Source organism: Durio zibethinus, chromosome 19, assembly GCF_047325235.1.
Source record: "Durio zibethinus cultivar Kanyao isolate XHJ-2024 chromosome 19, ASM4732523v1, whole genome shotgun sequence".
NCBI classification, from domain to species: domain Eukaryota; kingdom Viridiplantae; phylum Streptophyta; class Magnoliopsida; order Malvales; family Malvaceae; genus Durio; species Durio zibethinus.
In genome coordinates, this window is record NC_143180.1 from 4,567,208 (window position 1) to 4,587,192 (window position 19,985).

Sequence of the window (19,985 nt, forward strand, 5' to 3'; positions counted from 1 at the left end):
AAAAGCAAAGAAAAAAAGGCAAGTTCTTCAAAGATGAGAACTTGGGGTAAAAAGTGAATAACACATCAGTTAGAATCTCAAGTAAAAAGAAGACATAAGTAAAGGAAAAAGAATGCTAAAACTAAAATAAGATGTTTCTAAAGGAGTAAAGAAAGAAAGATACATGGATTTTAATCCAGAGAATGCTTCATAAGATCTTTAGCCTAATTACTCTTAATAACATATTTTGAGCCTATTTATCCATTCTTTCATAACCCTAAACCTTGGCCGACATTACATACCTTGAAAAATCCATTCTAATCAAATGCAAACATTTGAATTGAAGAGCTATATCCTAGAAAATTTGTATATACCCATTAGTTTTTGGCAAGATTTTGTCAAGTTCTTCATTGCTAGAAAATATAGCTTCAAGGTAAAAACCCAAAAATAGCAATTTAAAGCTAAAGCCACTCTTGAGGGCCTAAAAGAATTTTAGAGTTCCAATGTTCTATCCAAAATAAAAATCACGATGCAAAACCTTTTGAAAGATCAATACCCATTAAAAACTTTATATTTCACTAAAGAGTGAAAATTAAAAGATAGCCTTTTTCTCTTCCCAAATCTTTTTCAAAAAATAATGATTAGTTTTAACACACATTGAAGTATCATGTTTTTAATAAAAGAAAAGTGTTTTAGAAAAATGATCCCTTTTGTAAGCACAAGAGTAATCCTTGCAACCATCATCAATCCTTCCTTAAGATTTGTCCACCAGTAAAAAAATTGAATTGTCAATTACCCTCATCCCCAAGCATTCCAAATAGTAATCATCAATTCTCAAGAGATTAGAAAGTTATGAGTTTTCAACTTTTCTCATTGATTATGAATATACTTTATGTAGGGCAATTTTGTGATCTCTTTTGAAAAGTTCAAAGATTATTTGAGCATTTTGTATAGAATACTTAGATCATTGTTGGTGAAGAGTAAACATTAAAAATTTGAACAAAGATCTTTCAAAAAAAAAAGAAAAACAAAATGAGTCTTTGCATTAGCATCACTTGCAAAAGATATTTGACCTACATGTTGCAAAAAATATTACATCTGCATCAATTACATGTGCATCATCAGAAAGATGTTTGATCTATATGTTACAAAAATAAAAAAAGTCTTCGCATTCACATCACTTGTGTTCACATTCGTATCATGAGATAGACATTTGATCTGCATGCTGTAAAAGCAAAAAAAAACCAGACATTCACATTTGCATCACTTGCATTCACACTGACATTTACATCATGAGAAATACATTTGACCTGCATGTTATAAAAACAAAAAAAGACATTCGCATTTACATCATCCACATCATAACCAAGGCATTTGCATTTGCATAATAAGAAAGACATTTGATTTGCATGTTACAAAAATAAAAAAGATATTCCCACTTACATCACTTGCATTCACACTTGCATGTGCATCATGAGAAAGATATTCGCATTAACATTTACATCATGAAAAAGACATTTGCATTTGCATCGCTTGTATGTGCATCATGAAAAAGACATTTGATTTGTATGCTGCAAAAATAAAAAGGACATTTGCATTTGCATCATTACATCTATATCATAGAAAAAGTATTTGTAAGGGCATTTACATGAAAAGAACATTGGCATTTGCTTTGTGAAAAAAGTCACCTATTTTTGCATCAAGCCTTCTCATTCTTACATTTGCATCACTTTGTGGAAATAGACATTTATATCATGAGTGTGTTTGTCAACTTTGTAAATATTAGAAAACAAAAGAAAAAAAGAAAAGAGGGAAAAAATAAAAAAAAGATTTAAAAAAAGAAAAGGAAGTCTATCATAAAAAAAGATGAGAAAAAGAAGAAATAGTTTAACAAAAGACCAAAATGTCAAAAAGGTTTAAAGAATGGAAAGAAAAATGATTTGCAAAAAGCAGAGGGTTGTTGAAAAATGAATGAAAAAGATGAGATACAATATAAGATAAGACTTAAGCCCAGTCTAGCTGACATTCAGATCAAACTTTAAGCCTAGAGTAGCTGGCACTTTAAGCCCATATTCGCTTGCACCTAAACCCATATTAGCTAGCACTTTAAGCTCAAATTAGCTAGCACCTGAGCCTAGATCAGCTAGCACCCAGATCAACTATGCAGATGATATTTAAGCCCAGTTTAGCTGGTATAAATGATCTTTAAGACCATTTGAGTTGGCACACTAAGCAAATCTAGCTGGCACCCATATCAAACTAAGCCTAGTCAAGTTGGCACCTAAGTTAATCTGTAAGACCTTCAAGTAAAACATTTTAAATTTTAAAGTTATAATGCCTTTGATATGATGAGCATTCAAATATTTATAAGACCTCTTGACTTTAAATATTTATAAGACCTCTTGACATAATCTCTAAGATCTCTTGACAAAATATTTTAAATTTTTAAAGTTTTAACACCTTTGATACGATAAGCATTCAAAGATTTGTAAGACCTCCAAACATAATCTCTAAGACCTCTAAGCAAAATATTTTAAATTTTCAAAGTTTCAATTCCTCTGATATAAAAAGCACTCAAAGATTTGTAAAACCTCTGAGCATAATATCTAAGACCTTTAGGTAAAATATTTTAAATTTTTAAAGTTTCAATGCCTATAATATGAGGAACATTCAAAAATTTATAACACCTTTAAGTATAATCTTTAAGACCCCCGGGTAAAATATTTAAAATTTTCAAAGTTTCAGCGCTTCTAATACGAGGAGCATTAAAAAATTTACAAGACTTTCAGGCATAATCTCTAAGACCTCTAGGTAAAATATTTTAAATTTTTAAAGTTTTAACACCTATGATATAAAAAGCATTCAAAGATTGTACGACTTCTGGGCATAATCTCTAAGACTTCTGGACATAATCTATAAGACCTCCAAACAAAATATTTTAAAATTTTGAAGTATCAATGCCTCTGATATGAGGTGCATTCAAAGATTCGAGATTTTTAAGACCTTCAGGCTTAATCTCTAAGACTTTCGGGTATAATCCATAAGACCTTTAGGCAAAACATTTTAAATTTTCAAAGTTTTAATGCCTCTGATATGAGGAATATTCATAGATGCCGAGATTTGTAAGACCTTTAGCATAATCTATAAGATTTTCAGGTAAAATATTTTAAATTTTTGAAGTTTCAATGCCTCTAATACGAGGAACATTCAAAGATATTGAGATTTGTAAGACCTCTAGGCATAATATCTAAGACCTCTAGGTAAAACATTTTAAAATTTCAAAGTTTCAATGCCTTTAATATAAGGAGCATTCATAGATACCCAGATTTGTAAGACCTGTAGGTATAACCTCTAAGTCTTCTGAGTAGGATTTGTAAGTCTTTTGAGCTGAATCTATTTTAGTTTCAAGATTTGTAAGATCTTTGGGCATGATCTCTTGATTTATTTTCAAAAGTTGTTGAGTTTTTGTTTAAAAGAGTTTTCAAATTTGTTTTCAAACAATCAAATTTATTAATAAAATCAATCAAAAAATTTTTTTTTTTTAATTTTGAATCCTTACTTTAGACAAAATTGTTGTATATGTCTTTGCCTATTCCTTATTCTCAGTAATGTGCAAAAAGGGGTAACTATAGACATCCAATTTTATTCGGACCGACTTGAATTTGTTTTTTTTTTATTTGATTTTATATTTCAATTTGGGTTAACATTATTGGATTTAACTAAATTAAGCTCATTCAAGTTTGTCCCGAATTAATCATTTTTTAATCAATTTGTGTAATTTGGAATTCAACCTAATTTGGATCGATTCAAAATTTGATTATTCGGGCTTAAAGGCCCAAGCTTTAATTTGAAGTTCAAATTAAATTTCAAGCCTAGATTAATTTTTCAAATCCCAATTTTATTTTTATCTCTTTATTCAAAATTAATTAAATTAATTGAAATTGAATAAAGATAAAGAAGAAAATAGAGGAAAATAGACAAATTGAAGTGGCTGACAACCATTGTACCAAAGAGCACTACACTATAACCAGCCAAGCCCTATTTTGCATGTTCAGACTATATTTTCAAACTACCAAATATTGAATGCCTATGGCTATTGTGGTTTAGTTCATAGATAAAACAAGAAAGGATGAATACATAAAAAAAAATTTTTTTCTAGGTCAATGACCCATTTTCACCCTCTAAACACCATCAGATTCACACTTTTGCACACACTGCATCCAAGCATTAACCTATAGGCCTAAGCACTAGCCCAACCTCTTCATTCTCAAAACCCAACAAATTCCAACATCTTTTCCCAGCACATGAAATGGAGACTACAAGCCTTATCAGCCCTTCAAGCTCAACTAACTCCCTGATACACTAGTTCCAACTCAAAACCTGCACGTAATAGCCTTGGTTAACCCTAGGTGTTAAAAACCCAAGGTCATAACTAAAACCCTCCACCTTTGCACTCACCTACCCAGTAATTCTAGAAGCCTACCCGCTAAGAACCATTTTTTACCATTACCAACCATGGCTTGCACCTATACCTATCACATTCACCATTTTTCCAACACCCTCCTAGCACTCATTTCCACTATCCACCCAAGTCATCCCTAGCTTTAGTACCAATTTCATCCCTAATCATTCTCCACAGCTCCTCTAGTACCTACCCCAACCTGAGCTTGGCACTTATTCGACCATCTTTATAGCACCCCCACACCTAACAGAGCTCTGGCACCCATTCCACCAACCTAGCAAGCGTAATCCCTAGCCCTGCACCCATTCCACTAACGCAATAACTCTAAGGCCCTAAGAGTATGCATTTTCACTAGCACCTTGGACGCATCAAGCCAGATGCTCCTAACACCTAAATAGACCTTACTAGCATAAACCTTTATGAGCACCACCCAAGCCACCGACCAACACCAAAAAATCCCCTCACTTAGCTTTTACTCACCATAGTGCAACCTTGACAGCAGCAACCAAACTAGTCGCACTAACTCGACCCTTTAAGAACCACCTTTTGACCATTACCAACCCTGACTTACACTGTTAGCCATCCCACACACCAAGTTTCAACACCTGATTTCTTATCATAAAAACTAACAGTCTTAGCCAACAACTCCACCCATCATTGAGGACCAAACCCATTTGCCCTTACCCATACCTTTGCCAACTTACCAACCAACCCTAGCCAAACCTTACTAAATTGACTATCACGACCATCGTCCACCACAACCATTCGACACCATCCTACAGCACAACCTTTCAACCATGCCCAAAGCTCCATTACCATGAGCTAAAACGCGTACAAAAAGAAAAACAAATACCTACTACCAACTCAACAATCATAAAAAAATCCATAATTCATCCCCAAGGTAGGGGAACTAAGCACCACAAAGCCAAAATACAAAAAAAAGAGGAAAAGCTTTCAGGTTGAAAAGGCTTTTAGCCTAGTTTTCATAAGAAAGAAAGGTTGTGAGTAAAAGAAAGGCATACTAAAGGTTAGGGGTTTACAATCGATAAAAAAGATGGCTTTTAAGGTTTGAGGTCGTGATCTTAAATGGCAAATCTAAAAAGATCTGGACTAATTTGAAAAAATGGGGTTAAGAATTTGAAAAAAAAAATAATGGCTTCATTCGGGTGAAGTTTAAGCTAATTCCAACACCAATGAGTGGTGGTCAGTGATGGAAAAAGCAGTGGTGATAATGGTTAATTATCAAGTTTTGGATTTTAGCATTAAAGCTTAGCTGGGCCTTTTGTTTTGTTTGAAAAAAGTAAATTTTTTTGAAAAAAGCTATGAAATAAAGTAAATAATTTTTTTTTAGTTTTATAGTAAAGGAAGAAAGCAAGAAAATGGCATCATTTCATCTAAGTGGATCCATGTGCAACCCGACTACTTGACCTAAAATCTACATGCTTGACCCGCCTTTTTATAAGCATTTAATCAGCTCGACTGAACCACCTCTAAATAGGCCAAAACCCTTTGAATCATTTGTTTAACTAGCCTAAACCCCTAAGAACTGGTCTAAACTGCTCATAAGACCATGAACCCATGTTGACTAGTCATTTTTTAGTAATTTTTTAATTTTGTTATCTTTTTTTAGTTTTTAGGTTATTTAAACTATTTATTGATGCATCTTAATATTTCAAATACCTAGAATTAAAAAAAAAGGAAAATAGGAAAATTAGTGTTAAAAAATTATTAGTAAATTAAAGAAAATATGTAAATAATAATATGAAATAGTAAAAATTAATAATTAAATGAAAATTTTCAATGACAGGACTTCGAGAAGTCCGAGTAGTGATTCTTAAGAATTCCTTAGGTAAGAAAAGACTTCTAAAAATTACCAAAGTATTGAAATATTTAGAAACTCTTTTTAATACAAATATTTTTATTTGTTTGAAGTTAAACGATTTTCTTAAAAAGAAAAGAAAATACAAATATTTATAAGAGTGTACTTTTTTTAGAAAATAAATTTATTTATAGATAATTATATTATTACATGACTTTTAGATATTAATAATTTTTATAAAAGTAAACAAAAAATTCTCTAAATATAAGATCTTAAAGAAGTCCGAGTACTGATTATTTAGAATTCTTTAGGTGAAAAAATTTGTCTAAAATGCTATCAATGTACTAGAGGATTTAGAATAATTTTAAATAAAGATTTCTCATTTTTTTAATAAATAGAATAAGAAATGAATATTTAAAAAATATTATTTGATTTTAAAGTATAGATATCATAATTTACAATATGCTTATTAAACATAAATCTTGAAGATAAATATGAACCGTTGATGATGGGATTTTTGAAAATTTCGAGTAGTGATTCTTAAAAGATCCTTAGGTGAGAAAATTTTCTTTTAGTATGGCTAAAGTATTAGAATATTTTTGGAAAATTTTCAATAGGAAATGTCCTTATTTATTATTCCAACCAAGGTAAAAGAAAAAAATAAAAAATAAAAAATATTTTTTACAATAAAAATTTTTAGAAAATTAATTTCAAATATCAAGATTAAGACATTTTTGTCAAAATTAAAGGATAATACATCATTAATTGGTACTGTTTTAAATTGGCATTGTAGGAGTGTTAATCTCTCCCCATATGTAACTGACTTTCGAATCCAAACTATTTTTATAGATTAAAAAATTATCTTTTGGTAAAGTTTTAATTAATTTTAAGATTTTATTAAAAATGTAAGTTTTAATTTGTGGCCAATCACACCTAACCAAAAGAAAAAACGGTAGTGACTCCTTTTTGTTTTCAAATTCATCTAGTGGCCTAGAAAACCATTACAACAATTTAAAGATTTGTTTTATTCAATTATAGTTTTTTTGTTTAAATTTATTTAGTTATGATTTATTTATTATTCATGAATATATTCATTTATATATTAATGAACATATTCATTTAATATTTACGAATGAACTTGTTTAACTTAATCGAACTGAATATGAATTAAATATGAACATCCTATCATTTAAATAAACTAAATTTAAACAAATAGAAAAAATTTCTTACTGAATACAAATTGCCCCTAAACATTCTAAAAACAAATAAACAAACCAAAGTTATACATTTGTTTGTTTATGTTCGGTTCATTTATAGTCCTATCTTTTTTGTCCATATTCAACTTTTTTTTTTTCAAAATCCTTTCTCATCTCATTTTAAAAGTTTTTGGATATCATTTTCTATAAATTTTATAATTTACTAGATATGCATATATGGCAAGTTATATAACTTATCAGACTTTTATATTTGATAAATTTTAAAAAAAGTTACATTTAAGATTTAGAAAAAAATTCAATTGAGAAAAAAATCTAATATAGCGAGAATTTTTTAAAATAACTATAAGGTCATTTACAAACTAATAGACAAAAATTATGCAAATGTGAATTTTTACATTTATTCTTGATTTCAAATTTTGAGACAAAAATTTTTAAATTTTTGGTTATCCAAATTCGACACTTTTAAAAGTTTTTGAATTTGTAAATTTTGAGATTTTAAAAAATTTACTATTTATAAATCAAAAAATTAAAAAATAAAAAAGGGTGTAAAGAAAAAAAGACAAAAAATAATTAAATAATTTTATTTAAAAATAATTTTGGAAAAAAGTAGGTTAAAGAGAAAAAAAATACAAAGAATCTTTTAAATTAAACTACATGCTAAATCAGTTGTTAGGGTTAGGATTTACAATTTGCACCAACCAACACCTCCGCTCTTCTCAATCTCTTACTTTCATATTTTAGTCTCAGTAAAGTTTTTCTTGCACCAATAAAAATAGGGTTAGTTTTTTTCCTTATATTATTTTATTTTTCTAAATAATGTTGTAGACACCCTATTTGGTCCAAGCCCAAATCTATTGGGCCTCGGTTAATAGAGTTTAAATAGTTAGACCCAAGTAGTCATTATTTTATGATTATTTGTTTATTATTTATTTATTTATTCATTATTTTAATATTTGGGTTTTTTTATTATTATTTATTGATTTTTTTTGTTTATCTTTAATCTTTTGTTTAGTTTTTTATTTGATTTATCTTTAGGTTTTGGTACCATTAAATTAGAAGATAATAATAATAATAAAAAAGGTTAAAAAATAAAAAATAATTCAGTCGTGAATTAGGGTTGGTATAGTTATAGATGGATTTAATCTAGGATAAAAATGATGTTTGTGATAATACAAAAACTTTATCAAAGGTGGAGGCACGGTTAATCAGAAGCTCTTCTAATTTCTCTCTATAAATACACACATTAATCAAGCAAACGAAGAGACACGAAAAATAAAGAGATTAGAGATAGTATATAAAAAAAAGCACATGCAAAAGCAAAAGTTTGTTGGGAGATTTTTAGGTCTAAAAAGATTTTTTTGGAAATTTTCTAAAAATTTTCAGATTCTGGTGGAATTTTTCACTAACTTACTAACGAGATCCCTAATTTTCGACAGGTTCCCAGTTTTAACATCCATTTTCAAGAAACTAATAACTTTTCAGCCAGATTTTGATAAACAACCTATATTCTGATGAAAATTCTCAGCATCTGATGAAGATTCAACTGGTGTTCTTAGAGATTCTAGAAAGAAAGAGAGAGAAAAGGGAAGAAGAGAGAAAGGGAGCAAAGGAATTTTGAAAGAAAAAAATAAATTTTAGCTTTTATAGCCAATCAAAATGGCATTATTTTGAGGGTTAAATGGCCCTAAGATCAGCGTGTTTCCATTCGAGCTACCCAACCCAAGCACTCAACCTGTCTTCGACCTATGGACCCATCCTTGCCTTGAGCCAAGTCGAGCCGTGAGCCACACCATCCCAGCTGCTTCCCCTACCTAAAGTCGAGCCGCATCGCAGCCACTAAAATCGAGCCATTTTTGTTTTTTAGGTATTTATTTATTTTTAAAGAATTGTAGCATGATTAAATTTTAGGAAGATAAAAAATAAAACAAAATAAAATATTTTTTTAGAATAAATAATAATTATTCCTAGGTGAATTTTTAAGAAATGGTAAATTTTTAAAAATTTCAAATGGTAAATTTTTAAGAAATTCCTAGGTGAGAAATTTTTTCTAAATTTGTCTCAAATGGTAGAATAATTTAGATAAAGTTTCAATAATAGTAATTAATATTTATTTTCAATTGTAAAAAGAAAATAAAAAAGAAAAATAAAAAATTAATAAAAATTTTAGGATTAAATACTAATTATCCAAGGATGAGGCTCTTAAAAATTTGGAATGGTAATTTTCTAACAAATCTCTAAGTGAGAAATTTCTCTAAAGTTGTCCCAAATGGTGGAATAGTTTAGATGAAATTTCAATAAAAGTAATTATATTCTTTTCCAAAAAAACAATTTTGGTTAGAAAATATTTGACAATTATCCAAGGATAAGAATCTTGAAATTTCAAATGGTAAATTTCCTAAGAAATCTCTAGGTGAGAAATTTATTTAAATTTGTTCCAAATGATAGAAGAATTTAAATGAAATTTCAAGAAAATAGTTGTCATATCATTCAAAAAATAATAAAAAAATTTTAAATTGATCAAAATAGTGAAAAATTTAGAAATAAAAAATAAAAATAAATTTCGATGATGAAATTCTTAGTAATCACAAATGGTTGATTATTTAAGAAATTTTTAGGTGAGAAATTTATTTAAATTTATCCCAAATGATGGAAGAATTTAAATGAAATTTCAAAAAAATAGTTGTTGTATCATTCAAAAAAATAAAAAATCAAAAAAAATTCTAAATTGATCCAAATTGTGAAAAATTTAGAAATAAAAAAATAAAAATAAATTTTGATGATAAAATTTTTAGTAATTGCAAATTGTTAATTATCTAAGAAATTTTTTGGTGAGAAATTTATTTAAATTTGTCATAAATGGTGAAAGAATTTAAATGAAATTTTAAGAAAACAGTTGTCATATCATTTAAAAAAATAAAAAAAAATGAAAATTCTAAATTGACTCAAATAGTGAAAAATTTAGAAATAAAAAAATAAAAAAAAATTTGATAATGAAATTCTTAGTAAATGTAATGATTGATTATCTAAGAAATTTTTAGGTGAAAAGATATTTTTAATTTTAGCCCAAATGGTGGATGAATTAGATATATTTTTAATAAATAAGAAACCAAAATATAAAAATAATTCTGTCGTGAATTAGGGTTGGTATAGTTATAGATGGATTTAATCTATGATAAATCTAATGTTTGTGTTAATACATAAACTTTATCAAAGGTGGAGGCACAGTTAATTAGAAACTCTTCTGATTTCTCTTTATAAATACACACATTAATCAAGTAAAAGAGGAGACACAAAAAATAAAGAGATCAGAGATAGTATAAAAAAAGCACACACAAAAGCAAAAGTTTGTTGGGGGATTTTTAGGTTTAAAAAGATTTTTTTGGAAATTTTCTAAAGATTTTCAGATTCTAGTAGAACTTTTAAATAACTTTCTAACGAGATCCCTAATTTTCGGCAAGGTTCCCAGTTTCGATGTCCATTTTCCAAAAACCAATGAACTTTTAGCCAGATTTTGATAAACCAACCTATATTCTGATGAAAATTCTCAGCATCCGATAAAGATTCAACTGGTATTCTTAGAGATTTTAGAGAGAAATAAAGAGAAAAGGGAAGAAAAGAGAAAGGGAGCAAAGGAATTTTTAAAGAAAAAAATAAATTTTAGCTTTTATGGCCAATCAAAACATTATTGTTTTGAGGGTTAAATGGCCTTAGGATCAGTGTGTTTCCATTCAAGCGACCCAACCCAAGCACTCAACCCGTCTTTGACCTATGGACCCATCCTTGGCTCGAGCTGAGCCGAGCCATAAACTGCACCATCCCAGCTACTTCCCTTACTTGAAGTCAAGCCACGCCACAACCACTAAAGTTGAGCCATTTTTGTTTCTTGGGTATTTATTTATTTTTAAAGAATTTTAGCATGATTAAATTTTAGGAAGATAAAACAATAAAAAAAGTAAAATATTTTTGTAGAATAAATAATAATTATCCGAGGATAGAATTCTTAGAAATTTTAAATGGTAAATTTTTATGAAATTCCTAAGTGAGAAATCTTTTCTAAATTTATCTCAAATGGTAGAATAATTTAGATAAAGTTTCAATAACAGTAATTAATATTTATTTTCAATTAAAAAAAAATAAAAGAGAAAAATAAAAAATTAATAAAAATTTTAGGATTAAATACTAATTATCCAAAGATGAGGCTTTTAAAAATTTGGAATGGTAATTTTCTAGGAAATCTCTAAGTGAGAAATTTCTCTAAAGTTGTCCCAAATGGTGGTTTAGAATAAATAATAATTATTTGAAGATAAAATTCTTAGAAATTTCAAATGGTAAATTTATAAATTTATAAGAAATTCCTAAGTGAGAAATTTTTTTCTAAATTTGTCTCAAATAGTAGAATAATTTAGATAAAGTTTCAATAACAGTAATTAATATTTATTTTCAATTAAAAAAAGAAAATAAAAGAGAAAAATAAAAAATTAATAAAAATTTTAGGATTAAATACTAATTATCCAAGAATGAAGCTCTTAAAAATTTGGAATGGTAATTTTCTAAAAAATCTCTAAGTGAGAAATTTCTCTAAAGTTGTCCCAAATGGTGGAATAGTTTAGATGAAATTTCAATATAAGTAATTATATTATTTTCCAAACACAAAAATTTTTGGTTAGAAAATATTTGACAATTATCCAATGATGAGAATCTTAGAAATTTCAAATTGTAAATTTTCTAAAAAATCTCTAGGTGAGAAATTTATTTAAATTTGTTCCAAATGATAGAAGAATTTAAATGAAATTTCAAGAAAATAGTTGTCATATCATTCAACAAATAATTAAAAAAATTTTAAATTGATCCAAATAGTGAAAAATTTAGAAATAAAAAATTAAAAAAATTTTTGATGATGAAATTCTTAGTAATTGCAAATGGTTGATTATTTAAGAAATTTTTAGGTGAGAAATTTATTTAAATTTGTCCCAAACGATGGAAGAATTTAAATGAAATTTCAAAAAAATAGTTGTCATATCATTCAAAAAAAATAAAAAAAACAAAAAAATTCTAAATTTACCCAAATTGTGAAAAATTTAGAAATAAAAAAATAAAAATAAATTGCGATGATGAAATTTTTTGTAATTGCAAATTGTTAATTATCTAAGAAATTTTTCGGTGAAAAATTTATTTAAATTTGTCATAAATGATGAAAGAATTTAAATGAAATTTTAAGAAAATAGTTGTCATATCATCCAAAAAAATAAAAAAAAAACAAAAAAAAGAAATTCTAAATTGACTCAAATAGTGAAAAATTTAGAAATAAAAAAATAAAAAAAAAATTTGATAATGAAATTCTTAGTAATTGCGAATGGTTGATTATTTAAGAAATTTTTAGGTGAAAAATTTATTTAAATTTGTCCCAAACGATGGAAGAATTTAAATGAAATTTTAAAAAAATAGTTTTCATATCATTCAAAAAAAATAAAAAAATTCTAAATTGACTCAAATTCTTAGTAAATGCAATGGTTGATTATTTAACAAATTTCTAGATGAAAAGTTATTTTTAATTTTAGCCCCAAATGGTGGATGAATTAGATATATTTTTAATAAATAAGAAACCAAAATATAAAAATAATTAAATCTCTTTCTGACAATGAAGACTCCTCAAGAAAATAAATAAGATTCTTGAATACTCTTAAGGTGATGAAGTATTTTTAGGAGTTCTGTCAGATTGATAGAGAATTTTAAAAATTATTTTCAATATTTAACATTAAAACTTAAGACAATTAGAATCAAAACTTTAGGATAAATTTAAAATAAAAATGGTACCATCTTTCGAATGGGCTATAACCTTCCACATATGTAATCGAACTCTTGAATCTTGTTCTGATTAGAAGACCAAAATCTCTTCTTTTAAAGATTCTTAGTCAATCTTAATAGTTCTTTAAAAGGATAGATTAAATAGGTGGTCAATCATACCTAGAAAAAAAATTTATTGGCGACTTCATTTATTCAGTCTAGCTATAGATTTTCGAATTTATATGTTACGACAAATGTTATTTTCTGTTCTTTTCAATTTGATCCTTGCATTTGAAAAATGCTAGCTTTGTGAATCATTTCGTGATTGTCCTTTGTTTTTTTTTTCTTTAATTAGTCGTTAAGATCTAGTTTATATGATTAGATGATATGTGGGTCAATAATACTTTCTCTTTTCCTTTTGTTTCTTGTGTGTTTGATTTCTGGTGTGTTTGGTTGTTAATAAAGTTGTGGAATTTATGGGTCAAAATGTCTTTAATTAACTGTTTGGTTGTTGGGAAAATTATGGAAGAAGGAAATGGAATGTGAGAAATTTATTATCGTAGTTGTTGTTCAGGATTTGTAGATAGAAACTTACGAAACGATGGTTAATGAACTTTTGAACCATTGGGTCGGGTTAGGTTATTTTTATTCGCAGACCTTTTACTTTTTTTGTGATGCATATGTATATTGAAGATTGCTGTTGTGCAAAGGAAATTCATTTTTCGTTTATCCAATTTGATTATTTGGCTTGGTAGATAAGCCTTTATAAGGTGATTTGTTGTGTTTTGGGGAAATATGCCGACAAAGTGCGAGTTTTGAGCAGGAAGACTCATGGAATGGGAGCTGGTCGTAAGTTGAGAACCCACCGCAGGAGGCAGAGGTGGGCTGACAACGCATATAAAAAGTCCAATCTGGGAAATGAATGGAAGAAACCATTTGCTGGATCATCACATGCCAAAGATATAGTTCTTGAGAAAATGTTAGAACTAAGTTATGCTTTTGATGATGTTTTAAGGGTATTGATCTAGCAGATCGCGCTTGAATTTGATGCAGAACTTGACAATTTTGTTACTGGCATTTGCAGTGGCATTGAAGCTAAGCAGCCTAACTCTGCTATCCGAAAATGTGCTCGTGTTCAGCTGATCAAGAATGGGAAAAATTGCTGCTTTTGTACCCAATGATGGTTGCTTAAACTACATTGAGGAGAATGCCAGTTATACACAATTTTCTGGTTTTTGTCATAACTCTTCTGATCTTTGATGCATGTTTTTGTCTTTGGTTAATGTTTATTGAGTAAAATTTCATTGAACCATGTTCATAATTTCTCAGTCTTTGGGATGTTTTGTCTACTGGTATGATTTGTTAGTTAAAGAAAATTGAGAAAAGCTTGCTGTAGATAACAGGGTCTCCCTTTAAGTGTTGTCTAATGCCATGCTTGGTTTGATTTGGTGCAGGATGAGGTTTTGATTGCAGGATTTGGACGGAAAGGCATGCTGTGGGAGATATTCCCGAAGTCAGGTTTAAGGTTGTTAAGGTATCTGGTGTGTCTCTTCTAGCTCTTTTCAAAGAGAAGAAGGAGAAGCCAAGGTCTTAGGATTACTGGAAGAGTTTAGCTTTCATCATGGTTTACCAAATTTTTGTTTTCATCAAAGTGGTAGTGCTTGGGATTTTGAAATGAAGAATTTTGTGAACCATGTTTCATTTATCATCTAAAGTGAAAATTTTGATTAATTGAGTGATTTACAGCTTTTCAACTCTGATGATATCGTGGATGAATGCATGATGTAGGCATGCAAGTATTGAAATGTTGCTTGTAGTTTCCTGCATTTGGCATAGAATACTGGTATGCAATAATCAACTAGTAATTTGTAAAACATTGCATGAATCTCCTCAAATCATTGCTTTATAAAGCTGCAGGTTTCAGCGCAATGGTTCGTGTCTCTTCAGGTGAGTTGACCCTGCCGGATCCGGGTTCAAATTCAGGCTTGTGTTTAAACTTAGCCTTATCCACTTTTACCAGAGAAAAAAAAAAAAAAAGAATCACTGCTCTCTAAAGGGTTGGCTGTTATTTGATGGTACCAGAAATAAAAGGTTCCAGTTGAAAGGATAATCGAAAGAGATGAGGTGGATCATTCAGCTATTTTAAACTGAACATTAAAATTTTTCCTCCATGCATCGACAAGTGCTCAAATTTGTTTTGTTGCTTACATTAGGAACAATCTACTTTCACCACTAGGCCAGAAGTCGTTTTTTCTTGTAAAAATCCGTGCGTACAACCCATGATCCAAGAGGTTCTGTATCCCAAGGACATGAAAAATGAGAGAAGGATACACCCTGTTGCAATGAAATAACTGAAAAACCAAATGTACTTTCCAAAGCAAAGGCTTATAAGTCAGAAAATCTTCTTTTACTAACCAAGCATAAACATGTCCTTAACAACAATTTTAGAAAATTGAAAACATTGTATAAATCAAAACAAAGAACTCACAATCTTTTGATAATAACAAGACTCTCCTCATAATTGTGAACCCGAAGAAGATCTTCTCCACCTTCTTGACTTTAATACCAAGCTCGCTGAATTCCTCATTCTCAAGATCATAAAGCAAGAACTGTCCACTTCCAGATTCTACGAATACCTTACCATTGATCCAAAACCCGAACATCCTTTCAACTTCTAAAATAGGTTCAATCTTCAAAAGTTTGGTCCACTGCCCATCCTCATTCAACACCCAAACCTCATTACTTTTTTCACTTTTATCCTTCATCTCCGTATCCCAGAAAGATATACGATCATGCAATGGAAGCAGCTTCCCACTAGATTTAGGACAAGGTGACTCCATCAATTGAAAAACTTCAGTGCTCAAATAAAATGCAAGGATCTTACTGTCAGAGCCAAACTTGCTCATGTTCCAGTAGTAAACACCATTTACACATGCGTCATCGGAGCTGCAACAAATACATAGGTCTTGTAAGAACTGAACATCTTCCTTTTTCAATACTCTCCATGAATCGGTGCTCATCCTGTAAACAGCATAGCGAGGTGGAGGTGGTCGTACAATATTCTTCTCTAAATCCAGATAATACTGCATATAAATCACCTTGTAATCATTGGACAAAGGATCCAATCCAAATCCAAGAATATGTGTATAAGTTTCTGCCTTTGGTGGAATGTTTGGATTACAATCAGGGAGAATCCTAAATTCTCTTGTGGCGGGATTCCATGGAGTTATGCCAGAATTGTTTTCATCACATAAACAAATTAAACCATTATCCACACGTAACTCAAAAACATAGAGATCAGCAATATGTGAGGGCAACTGTTGATGCAAATCATGGTAAGAAACAAGGTTTTGATCAACAAACAAACGCATAAGAATATTATCACTGTTGTCATCGTGATAATGAAAAAGAAGAAGCTTATTCTTCTTGCTGATGCTAAGATGGTTAGAAACAAAGCTGAGATTTTGAAAGAGATTACACCATGTTTTTGCCACACACTTGAAACGAAGGATAGATTTGACAGGCAATTTCAAGAGAATTTCAGTCAATATATATGCAGGCCAATCCCCAATGCACATCGCCATTAATCCAACCTTATTCTTTCTCTATATCTCAATGTGCCACCAAATCCCAAATTGAAAACTGAGAGAATACATATTGTTAAGTTTAACTGATAACCACAAAAGGTTTTTGACAATCAATAAAGGAATTTATACTTAAAATTTGTTACTACTTGGTAAAATTTCGTAAAATTTTTTTTATCAAAAATGAATATCTAAAAAATTTATTAATTTTTAAAAAAATTTATACACTTCATTTATGTATCAAGAATTTTCATTTTATTGATTTTGATTTTGATTTTCAATTTTAATTTTTTAATTATTTTTAATATAAAATTTTATAAATTTCACTTAAAAAACGTTTTATAAGTCTTGTTCTTAATAAGAAGGAAATGTTAAGTTGTGTTAAAAAAAATATTTTTTTTACTTTTTTTATCCTTAATGTGAACCAAAAGTTAGAGGTGTTATTGGTATGATTGAATCGGGTTTGAATTACTTATATTTTATATTAATAATTTATATATTTGCTTAGATTTGGCTCAGTTTGATATTTTGGTTTTAAATTTTTCTAAGCCCAATCCATGATAAAAAAAAAATTGAAGTCCATCAATTAAGTTCAATTTATATAATAAAAAACATTTTTTTTAAAAATAAAATATTAAAATAAACTTTATATATATTTATATAATTATAATAATTTAATTATATATATATATATATATATGCAATTCAAACTGGATCTAAACTTTAATTTTTGTGTTCAAAATCCAACTTAAAAATTAAGTACATCTAAAATTTTATTCAAATCCTCAAAATCTATAACATATGAGGGAACTTTTGAACCTAAACTGGTGGCTTGGCTTTTGACTAGGTCTATTAATGATCAAAGGGTGTAAAAATAAAGCTAAGTGAAAGAGTTGTCTTGCATTTCTTTTTTTTTTTTTTTCTCTCTTACCATTTTTCATCCTTTTCTATTGATATATTTTATGTCAATTTTTTTAATATAAATAATCTCTGGTACTTCAGTAAAATTAAAATTATTTTTATTTTAATCAAATATCATTGGTTATGGTATGCTTACTTTTTTATTTGATTTTGATAGAAAATTTGAAAACTAAATAATCTAATTCTCTTCCATAAATCAAACATTAAAACAATCAACGATTTTAAAATTTTTTCTAACCTGAATCATCTAAGATCCTATTTAAATTTTATATATTTAACACTTTTGTCTTTATTGTCCATCAATAGATATATATATATATATATATAAGTATATGATTAAAGAAAATAATATCTTTAATTTTACATAATTTTTATATATTAAGAAAAATTTTATGCTTTGTATAATTGTCTTGTGTATAAAATCTCATATTACATTTTAGCATAAAACCAAGAATCCGATTTTGTTGAGTTAAGAGACGTATATATCAAGATTGTACATATGATTTTACCACTATGTAAAAAAACACATTATTGAAAGCAAAGAAAGAACATTTTAAAGTTTGTCATACCAAAAATGGAAGAAAAGAACATTATTGAAGTTGCCAAAGTAGGGAACACGATTGAAATTAACATGAAAACTTGCCAAAGTAGGGAACGTGATTGAAATTAACATGAAAACTATGTATTTTTCGGTAAATGTCAAATATCAAATACAACCTCTACACTCAATCTAATGTACTTGAAAATAAAGTCTACCAAATTTAATCGAAGTACCAAATGAAAAAAACCATTCTTTACTTAACTGTTAATTGTGCATTAAAAAATAGTGATTCGTCCAATTTTTAATTACTTTTCAATTAAATATTATTTTTAAGATAATTTTAAAATATACCTAACATAACTTTTTCTACTAATTATTATTATTATTTTTTATTCACTAATTTGTTTTAAATAAGAGTTTAAAACAAAAATAAAAAATATATGATACATAACTAAAAGTAACGATCATTATAAGTGTTTTCTTTGTAATTTTTCATTCATAATAATTTCTAATTTTCATTGATAATCATTATTAGTGATAGCATTCTTGCATATTGTAGAGTCAATCTTGATCTATTAGTTTATCAAAGACCTCGCATTAGGAGTTAATCCAGAACTATTAGTTGATCAAAGACCACGCATTACTAACTTCTATGGAAGCATTATTTGGCCATAAGGATTACTGAAACAATACTCATTTGGCTAGGTTTGAACCAACCAATAGAGGTCATAGTTGCTCTATGCAAGAGTAGCATAGCAAATAGCAATGAGGGGAAAAAGGAAGAGAAGCTTGAAAGCATGCATTTCTCCTTGGGTTTTCTTGTTTGTTTCAAGTTGTTTCACATTGTGATGAAACTCTATAAGCCTAATGTACTTTAAGGATCAGCATATTACATTTTTAGTATAAGTGGTTTAATATCCTAAGTAGAGAATCATCCCTTTAATTTATTTTACTAGTATGTGGCTAAATATTTTAAGTAAAAGTAAATACTAATTAATTAACTAGCAAGAGATAATTTAAATTTAAGGTGCATTTAATATGCTATATATAGTTTTATTATTGTTTTATTTGCAAAGAAAAAGTTCTCTTGGGTGAATTGTAGACACTGAGGGTTTTTCAGGTATACCAAATTAGCTTTTGGTTTTTAAATTCGCTGGGTTTATCAAGTAAGCCCACTGTTTTTAGTTGTTTTTATTTTATAATTAAATATTAAAATGCAATAATATTAAAAAATTATTTGATAAATAATTAATAAAATAAAGCTAAAAAAGAAATAAACAGAGACAAAAAAAAAAAAGAAAACAAGGGTGGCAGTGGTGCCATGCATGACACCATTGGCCACCCATCACCTTGCCAAGATCCACTCACCTGCCTCTTCCCACACCCTAACCTGACTTACCCACAAACCTACCTACAACCACCCCTGACACTATAAGAGTTTAGGCCTTTAGTGGCATTTTTTTCAATGTTTAGCGATGTTTATAAATGCCACTAAACGATTTGAGGCATTTGCAAAAAATACCACTAAGAGTGTCGGCTACACATATGTCAAGAAAAATAGTGACGTTTTTTATAAAATGTCACTATTTTAGCGGTGTTTATATTTGAAAACACTGCAATTTAGTGACATTTGCATAAAAAAAAGACACTGCTAATATGGTGGCATTTATATCATAAA

At 28.5% G+C, this 19,985-nt stretch overlaps 1 pseudogene; it reads left to right on the forward strand.

The window, feature by feature from the left end:
* Positions 1 to 13,930: 13,930 nt before the first annotated feature.
* LOC149513367 (small ribosomal subunit protein uS12-like) lies at positions 13,931 to 14,962 on the forward strand (annotated as a pseudogene).
* The last annotated feature ends 5,023 nt before the right edge of the window (positions 14,963 to 19,985 follow it).